The sequence below is a fragment of the Scardinius erythrophthalmus genome, assembly GCF_964197995.2.
Source record: "Scardinius erythrophthalmus genome assembly, chromosome: 5".
In the NCBI taxonomy this organism is placed as follows: Eukaryota; Metazoa; Chordata; class Actinopteri; order Cypriniformes; family Leuciscidae; genus Scardinius; species Scardinius erythrophthalmus.
In genome coordinates this window covers 23,626,440-23,636,451 of record NC_138225.1, presented here as the reverse complement: position 1 = coordinate 23,636,451, position 10,012 = coordinate 23,626,440, and the positions used below count along the sequence as shown (strand labels likewise).

General features: G+C 41.2%; 1 long non-coding RNA gene across 3 annotated transcripts; it reads right to left on the bottom strand.

Moving 5' to 3' along the window:
- Positions 1-5,422: 5,422 nt before the first annotated feature.
- Positions 5,423-8,146, bottom strand: LOC308690755. 3 transcript variants are annotated; one of them, XR_014030183.1, is made up of 5 exons: positions 7,894-8,146; positions 7,567-7,622; positions 7,143-7,183; positions 6,609-6,719; positions 5,423-6,071 (listed from the first exon to the last, which is right to left on the bottom strand). It is a non-coding gene; the product is annotated as an uncharacterized lncRNA (long non-coding RNA). The 3 variants fall into 3 exon arrangements; XR_014030184.1 differs by lacking the exon at positions 7,894-8,146 and having other exon boundaries at positions 7,143-7,223; positions 7,567-7,873; XR_014030185.1 differs by lacking the exon at positions 7,894-8,146 and having other exon boundaries at positions 7,567-7,873.
- Between the last annotated feature and the right edge of the window lie 1,866 nt (positions 8,147-10,012).

The following is a 10,012-nucleotide window of genomic DNA, read 5'->3' as shown; positions in this document are numbered from 1 at the left end:
CTCGAGAAAGGGCGCGTTTAACTAGTCTCTCAATACCCCAGATGGCTGCGCCAACCACACGTTTCTCTGGGATAATCTGAATCGACAACCTCCGAGGGATCAAAGAGGCGAGACAGCGCATCAGGCTTTACATTCTTGGTACCCGGACGATAAGAAATCGTAAAGTCAAAACGAGTAAAAAATAATGCCCAACGTGCCTGACGAGCATTTAATCTCTTAGCTGACCGGATATATTTGAGATTCCTGTGGTCAGTCCACACAACGAACGGAATGGGAGCACCCTCTAACCACTGACGCCATTCCTCAAGGGCGAGGCGAATAGCGAGAAGTTCGCGGTTTCCCACATCATAATTGCGCTCCAAGGGAGACAACTTGTGTGAGAAAAACGTGCAGGGATGGACCGTATCGTCAATGGGCGAGCGTTGGGAAAGGATAGCCCAACCCCCACCTCCGACGCGTCAACCTCAATGATGAATTGTCTTGAGACGTCGGGAAATAACAGAATGGGGGCTGATGTGAACAAGGTCTTAAGACGATCAAAAGCGTTCTGGTCGGGCTCTGACCATTGAAACCGGGTCTTGGAAGACGTTAACGCAGTTAAGGGAGCAACGATCTGACTGAAATTACAGATAAAACGACGGTAAAAATTAGCAAAACCCAGAAAACGCTGAAGAGCGGTCCGAGAATCTGGGACTGGCCAATCAGTGACTGCTCTCACCTTGTCAGGATCCATACTAACCCCGTCTGCCGAAATAATCGAGCCCAAAAAGGAAACTGATTGAGCGTGGAACTTGCATTTCTCAGCTTTAACAAACAGTTTATTCTCGAGCAGACGCTGAAGAACATGACGGACGTGCTGGACGTGCACCTGGAGAGAGGGAGAGAAAATGAGAATATCGTCGAGGTAAACGAATACAAAAACATTGAGCATGTCCCGGAGGACATCATTGACCAGCGCTTGAAAGACAGCTGGGGCATTGACCAATCCGAACGGAAGAACGCGATATTCGAAGTGCCCAAGAGGAGTATTAAACGCAGTCTTCCATTCATCCCCCTGTTTAATGTGGATTAAGTGATAAGAGTTACGAAGGTCGAGCTTAGTAAAGATCTTTGCTCCCTGCAGGACTTCAAAGGCCGATGACATAAGCGGCAGGGGATAACGATTCTTGATGGTTATGTGATTCAGACCTCGATAATCAATGCAGGGACGCAAAGATCCATCCTTCTTCTTAACGAAAAAAAAACCTGCACCAGCGTAGAAGACGTAGAAGACACGATAGTGCCAGCGTCTAAACACTCAGATAAATACTTCTCGAGAGCTTCGCGTTCAGGCACCGACAGAGAATACAACCGTCCGCGAGGAGGCGTGGCACCAGGGAGAAGGTCAATGCTATCATCATAAGGACGGTGAGGAGGGAGTGAGGCCGCCCGTGACTGACTAAAGACCATCCTGAGATCAAGATATTCTTTCGGGACCCCAGACAAATCACCTGGTTCTTCCTGAAAAACAGAGACAGAGGAAACAGCAGGAAGAGCAGAGGTTAAACATTCAACATGACACGACACATTCCAAGACAAAACAGAACCTTTAACCCAATTTATCTGAGGGTTGTGCTTTGCGAGCCAGGGGTGACCTAAGACTAAAGGAAAATAAGGTGAACGAAAAATTAAAAAGGAGATGGTCTCATGGTGGTTACCGGAGACCGTGAGAGTCAAAGGGGAAGTCTCACGTCTAACTCTAGGAAGGGGACTTCCATCAAGAGCAAAAAGAGGCGTGGCTTCATCTAGCTTCTTCAGGGGAATACCTTGTTCTTGGGCCCACCTTTCATCAATGAAGTTTCCCTCCGCGCCTGAGTCAATGAGAGCTCTGCAGGAAACTGACGATCCAGGCCAGCGAAGGTGAACCTCAAAGGCGGTACAGGAGTTAGATGGAAAGTCCGGGGAAGTCGCGCTCGCCAGTAGCTCTCCTCTCACTGGCGAGCCCCGGCTTTTAACGGGCACGATGACACAAAGTGGGCGGCAGAAGCGCAGTAGAGACAAAGACGATTTACAATTCTTCGTTCTCGTTCCTTAGCAGAAATATGAACGCTGCCGAGCTGCATGGGCTCTGAGTCTAGGGCGGCGGAAGAAGATGATGGTGAGATGGCTGGTGCAGAAGAAAGAAGGGCCGATTCCATTCCGCGAGCTCTGCGGCGAAGGTCGAAGCGTTTCTCAATACGTATGGCGAGCTCTATCAGCGGATCCAGGCGAGTTGGGACTTCTTGTGCCAGTATCTCGTCTTTGACTTGAATGTTGAGCCCCTTAAAGAAAACGTGCTAGTAGCATGGGCTCGTTCCACCCGCAGGTGGTGGCCAGGGTGCGGAACTCAATGGAAAAGTCCGCTACAGAGCGTTTACCCTGGCGCAGTGAGGACAGAAGGCGAGAGGCTTCTTCACCAAAGACCGAGCGATCAAACACGCGGATCATTTCCTCCTTGAAAAGAGAAAAATGATTGATGCACTCTGCCTCCGACTCCCAAACAACCGTTCCCAATTCACGAGCCCTTCCGGAAAGGAAAGAAATGACGCAGGCTATGCGGGCTCGATCCCTGGAATATGTTGAAGGCTGGAGAGAGAACACAACCTCACATTGTGTTAAAAAGGAACGGCATTGGGTCGGCTCACCGGAATAGCTTGGTGGATTATTGATGCGAGGTTCAGAGGAAGCCTGGGCGCCAGGTGAAACAGGAGGATCATGTCGGAGCCGGTGAAACTGTAGCGTGAGATCGTTGACCTGAGCAGCGAGGGAATCGACGGCGTGACGCGCAGCAGCGAGTTCCTCCTCGTGCCTTCCAAGCATGACTCCTTGGATCTCGACCACAGACCGGACAGGGTTCTCCGTAGCTAGATACGATTGGCCTGAGTATTCTGTCATGAAGGTAAGAGGATCAGACAGCAAATGCCGAGAAATAATCACTTTAATTGAAGCAGAGCTTGCCAAAAAAGAGTTCAGTAAACAGAAAAGGTACTCAAAGGGAAATTTAGAACTACAAGCAGTAGTAAAATGTCCAAATTAGGTCTCGGCTTGTTGAAAACGAAAACAGCAGTCAGCCCGGGTGAAATGAGATGCTCAGAAGAAAGCTCCGTAACTGGAAAAGGAGCAGGCTGACGTTTCCCGAGGGAGAGTAGAGGCAAGCTGCGATTCTCCGGCTCAGTAGATTTATTTATAGAATATCAGCTCCCGACACGACCGGACTAAAACATGACACGACAGAGACAGGGATTAATAGACGTTCTGCAGTTGAGAGATAATGCAATACTCAGGCAAAGACAGGTAGAGAAAGGGGAAAAGAAATAGGAACGCTAATCAGAGGAAAAGAGGATTCAGGTGAAGAAGGGAATGAGCGATGGCTAATAGTAAAGGAGAGACAGCTGAGAGGGAATAATGATTAAATGAGGAGGTGTGTGCGTAAATTAGGAAATAGCGCTAATGTGTGAGAGAAAGAAACAGGATCATGACAAGGAGTCACCAGTACCACACAATGGCACACACTGATAAGTTCTGTTGGTAATTTCCTGTCTCCTGCCTCCTAAATTGCCTGATTTGGCAGGTGTGTGTGTTTTTGTGTGTGTGTGTGTGTGTCGAGAAATTACCCCCTTCTCTATAATGAGGGACTTGATATGATGAAACAATGAACTTGGGACACAGAAGAACAGTAATTACAGAGACAGATCAACATGTGCAAGTGAACGGCTGAAATGTTGTAAGTACTTTTACAGGTATATCTGGTGCTGATTGCTGTCATGCTGTGTGTGTTTAAGAATATAATTGTGTTTGTACTAGAGGTTGCGTCCCAGCAAACACAGGACGTTGGCACAATGTACCCAACCTTTAACAACGTTTTAACAACATGGCCAAAAGGTTGCTATAACTACATTGTGTGGTGAAGGTTGTTATAGCGTTGTCACAATGTTGACATTGAACCACCATTCAGGGCCATTACTTAAGGTTGTGCCTAGGGTGTCTGGACAACCACTGGACGACATGTACTCGTCACTGCCCTGAAGCATGAATCAGCATTTTAAATTTCAACTGCCCGTTGGGCCATCTCATTCTACATCAAACAAGTGTAGCGCCCCCTACCTCTTTTTATAATAGATTAGTAAGGGGCAGCACCAGGTTCAATAATATAGTGCCCTAAGAGATGTTGTTTTATGGGCCCCTCTGGAGTCACTGACTGCACTAATGTGTATTAGAAAATTACTCTAAATTAAATGGCTATTCTGCACCTTTACTGGCTCTTATAACAAACCTTTTAATTAAAGAAACATGTAGAATACGTAGAAAAATGTAAAGGATTTACTTTAATTTCAAATAAAGGATTGTAAAGTGTGGAATGGATAAACAAAATAAACCTTTGTAGTAGTTAATCAAATAAATATCAAATTTGATACAAATTTAAGCTCAATGGGAAAGGTTACAGATGACTGAATTTCTGAAATGACCAAAAATGTCAAATAGGCTACACTGAATTAATTGAGCAAGTAACCCTTGAAACTGAAAGTACCACAATAATCACTGTAAGTGTTTGCAATTTCTAAGCGCGCTGAATAACACTGTATAAACTGAATATAAACACTTCCCAGCTAACAATTTAACGTTCTGGGAACGTTAGTTTTTGGTTCCCAGAACGTTCCCAGAACGTTCCCAAGAACGTTCCCTATTGGTTAGCCAGGAAAGTTTTCTTTACGTTAATAGAACGTTCCCTATAGGTTAGGGGAACGTTCCCGGAACGTTGCCGAAAGGTTCCCAGAACGTTCCCGAAAGGTTCCCGCAAGGTTCTCGTAACGTTCCCGGAAGGTTAGGGGAACGTTCCCAGAACGTTGCCAAAAGGTTCCCAGAACGTTCCCGGAACGTTCTCCTAACGTCTACACATCCTGATATGCCTGTACACAAATTATAGGTCTACAAACATATTCTACATTGTTTATTGTTCAAACACTTAAGAATCCTATGAATATATTATTACAATAAATTGAATTTACAGAAACTATCATTAATAAGTAAATCAATCAGTTTGTATTCAATAAATAAATCAGCACACAATCCATGTTTTTGTTGATTCATTGTTTAATTATCAACCTAAAATAAGTAATTAAAAACAGCGTTAGCAAAATGTATTCAGGAACAGTAATTTACATTTAATATTTCAAACATGAAAATATTTCAATAAATAAAACTGCACAAACATTTTAATTAAAACTATCTTTTGCAAACTGTAGCCTATAACTTTGGCTAAAAAGTTGAAAAAGTATTTATTTATAGCCTATACAATATACATGAATGTGCCAATCTTCACACCGCTCAAAACATTTAAACTCCCAACACCATCTGCAAATTTAACAAGAAAATAAAAAGACAACGTGTTACATGGACACACAATCCCATGCCAAAATTCAAGCCCTGTAATGGCATTAATATTCATCTGGAGCAAATGAAAAGAGTGAGGTGGGATTGTGTGTCACAAGCTGTAGGAGATATGAGAGCACGAGCGCTGCTGGTATCATGTATTTATTCAGATATTTCAGCATCAATGTGTATAGAAAAATTTATATATTTCAAAACACTACATTGCATTTATTTATATTGCACTATTTATTATTTCAGACTACAAATCAAAAAAGGAATGTTTTATATAGGGGTAAGGATACCCATTAAGCCTCTCTCTCTGAAGTCAAATAAAAAACAGAGAAAATAATATTTAAGTCTAGTGAACTCTGACCTGCGAATTCGCTCTACCTTTTATGTATAAGTCTCACCTCCAATGAAGAATTTGAAAACCTGTAACTGCTGTGTTGTTTATGAGAAAGAAAGTGAAAAAAAGTTTGAAACTGCTATCAATTTTTTTTTTTTTGAATCTCTGTGACTTTACACCTACAAATTCCACTGTCACAGGTGCTCAGTTTTGCTATAATGAAACCCTCACAGAACATGGTAATAATCAGCCATCCATGCAAAAGCAAAGGTCGGTGTAGTTTACAGGTGCATCTGTCCAGGCCAACGTCTGATGCCTTGATGCCTTCCGCTGGAACCTGAAATAAAAAAATAGTACAGTTCAAAATCTATCATACATACATCTCATCTGGTATCACAAATTATCATTCCAGGTTCACTTTAAGATATGCTCAATATTAGTGCTGCACGATATTGAAAAATTTAGAGTTTATTTAGAGATATCAGCCGTATGGTTTAGTGCATGCGCTAACGGCTCCAGGTTTGTATCTGGTAAATTACCCCACTAATAATGCCCAGAATGGTACCAAACTACTACAGTAGTACAAATAGGTTCTGTACTCATTAAACGAGGCATTGGAAAGTTTGTAAGTACATCAGGAGTTTATTTAAATAACACTTGCCTGACGGCGAATGCTACTGCTGATGTTGACGTCACGTTATGAGTACAGAACCTATTTGTACTACTCATTTTCCCCGACATAGAGCAGACCGGCACACAACAAAAACTGCTGTTCGGATGTTCCCTTTTCTGATATTTTAGCCTTCGTGACATTTTAATTAAAACAGAAGTAAGAATTAAGCAAAAATTAACAGTAAACTCAGAGATCACCTACCGCTGCAGATGTGTACGGAAGTGAAAAGCGGAAATGCTTAGACCTCTTTCCGGTTCAACCGCTGGGCGCTCCGCATAACCCCTATTGGGGGGATTTTGTAGAGGAGTGAACCTGCATAGAAAATTACAATAGATAACAAGCATAGATACAATAGAAGAAAAACACAGTTGAAATAAGCAGTGCATTATGTTTTTCAGTTAAATCTAACTTATCAGGTACAGAAATTGATTTATCAAAATGTAAAATAAGTCTTCAGTGTAAAAATAAAATAACTATAAAATTAATGTATCTTTGCTAAAGCTACAAGTCATTTTCTCTTTTGATGTTTGATCACCATTGGCGACACAAACAGCTGCGGGTACGTTAGGCTGCTGTCCCTTTAAGACGAATGCGCAGAACTAATATAAATGACACGCATCCGTTTTCTTTCTGTTTAAAACACAAGACAAGAGGAAACTCGCCATTTTGACTTCATTTTGCGTGCACGTGTCTGTAAAAAAAAAGTGAAAGAGAACTGAATTCGGCTAAACTCACCTTCTTCATCTACTGACTGTGGATGGCATCAAGGTCTTGTCCTGAAGAATACAGGGCCAAACAATAGGGATTTTATCTCATCTGGTAACAAGAGCAAAGCCATAACTTTAAGAACTCTACTGATATATTTACCCCCTGATATTGCATTGGGGATATCAATTCAAACATTTTTAAAGGCTAAGAGTATGAGCCACAGCTGCCCAAGATATCTAGGGGTTGCAAATTAGTCATGGCTATAAACCTGTATGCATGGCATCTACTTTGTATTTTTTATAAAGCAATGTTCTATGCATTTGTCCCTGTCAAATAAACATTAAATAAATAAATCTGTGAAAAATAAATGCCTAAAGTTGTCGACCCCCTGAACCGCATTTAAAAGTACAAAGAATTTCAGTATTGATCAATAAAAAAAATACATAAATACCTTTGAGTTGGACAGTATGGTGTCAGTCTCATTGGCCAACATAATTCAAAACAGACCTAAAGAAATAAAATAAAATATAGTAATCATCAGGATATCATGTTATCATAATAGTTAAATGAATTATTATAACTATGACCATTATAATATTGTATTAGTCGCCTATTATTTAGCTGATTATTTCGCTTACAGGCTTCTCAAGGACAATCTCACTGAAAAAACTTGGGGTTAATGATTTTAAAATGTGAGACTTATTTCAAAAGCATAAATCTTACAGACCCCAAACCTTTGGACAGCAGTGCACTGCATGTTTGAGGTGGTTTTGCTTACTAGTCATATGGTTCATAGAGATTTTCTTGGACAGGGAGTGCAGCAGGCCATCACAGCATGATGATCTAGGAACATAACATGCTGTTTGTCACAGAGCCAAAAATATTACATGTGATAGGTTTATTACAAGGAACCAAGCTAGAACAGAGGTGAAATGCATAAAAGATAAATATACAAATCTTAAGATAATATATTGTGAAATATATGCATATGGAATTATCATCATGATTAAACAATAACTCACCCCTTGTTGTAGAGTTTTATTTTTTCTCTCGCTATTCTGAAATCACATTTTAGCAATATTGGTTAGTGACGTCACTGATTAAGTTAACAATACAGTGCATTCTTTTAGGTTAGCCTAAATAAATTAGCTTACTTCCCATTGACAAATTACCAGCAAAACTATCAAAAACTGTTATCTACACTAAATATGTGTTTAAAAACCCAAACTTTCATAAATAAGACCTCAACTTAACGTAACTTAGGCCTAACGTTGTCTTTTGAAAACGGTTAGCTAGCGTAGATGCTAACGGACTTTTTCAAAGACATAAAACCATTTTTTTAAATAAATATTTAACAGAAGCGTGTCAATTACACGTAAGAAATGTGTCAGGGGTGTTTGTGTGTATTATTTGTGAGATTTTGTTGTCTAAACTTACCTGAAAGCAGTGAAACCAACAGCGAGAGACGGGAGTTTTGTTGTTTGTCAGTTGTCGATGACGTTTCCATCTGCTCTCGCGCTGCGCACGTGCTCCAGTGTTTGATCACGCGCATGCGCATTAAAACACTTCAAAGTCACACAGCATTTAACATATAGAATTAAAATATATAACATAATTTAAAATATCATTAATAAAAAGTTATTGCGAATAGATCTGAACGTTGTTGGTTATCTTATAACCTTAGGGGACCGTACTGACGACGTTGTCAGTTGAATCTGCCTGTTAATAGTAAGTGATATTAAAAAATAACCTGCAGAGAACGTTCTCAGAACGTTCTCTTTAGGTTATAAAAATAAAACCTAAAACCTACAGGGAACGTTCCGGGAAGGTTCTCTTTAGGTTATAAAAATAAAACCTAAAAATAACCTGCAGGAAACGTTCTGGGAAGGTTCTCTTTAGGTTATAAAAATTAAACCTAAAAATAACCTACAGGGAACGTTCTGGGAAGGTTCTCTTTAGGTTATAAAAATTAAACCTAAAAATAACCTACAGGGAACGTTCCGGGAAGGTTCTCTTTAGGTTATAAAAATTAAACCTAAAAATAACCTGCAGGGAACGTTCTGGGAAGGTTCTCTTTAGGTTATTAAATAACAACCTGCAGGGAACGTTCCCAGAACGTTCTCTTTAGGTTATAAATTTAGACCTAAAAATAACCTACAGGGAACGTTCTGGGAACGTTCCCTTAATGTTATAAACATAGATCCTAAAAATAACCTACAGGGAACGTTCCCAGAACGTTCTTGTTTGGTTCCCAAAAAAATAACCAAATGGGAACCAAACGGGAACGTTAGGGGAACGTTCTGTGTTTGCTGGGTTGTGGGCCCACACACACACACACACAGTCATTCAAAACACAACCCGTTGCAGGCCTGAATCGTAGCTCGTGTTCGTGGTGGCCAGGGAAACTGAAAATTGGCCTCTTCACTCTCCTGAGCACAAATAAAATCAACAATATACCTTAACTTAGCGTGCGATGCAAACCCGTGATTTGATCGAGGATCCCGTGTCAGGCCTCCGGCAGCTCCTCCTGCGCTGTCCCTGTCCGCCGATGTGTGGCACACTCCCACGCAGCCCGAGGAATCCCAGACCTCACGGTGATCTGGGACGCTATCGGGTCTTCCTCGGTCCAATCACACGAACAAACCCGTTGATTTCTGTCCTTCTATTCTTCTTTTAAGTTATTTTTAGAATAACTGTAAGCGCAGTCTGAACAACCGCTGTTTACAAGCGAATGACGTAACCGCGGTGACTGTAAACATACACGGAGAATACAAACCCAAACGATGTAATAAACTAAACCCGTGTTTAACACACACACACTCTATCAACACTTTCAAAGTATTAATACGATGGTTTATCGATGATTTAACTCCAATTACTGCAATCGTTAGCTCAGA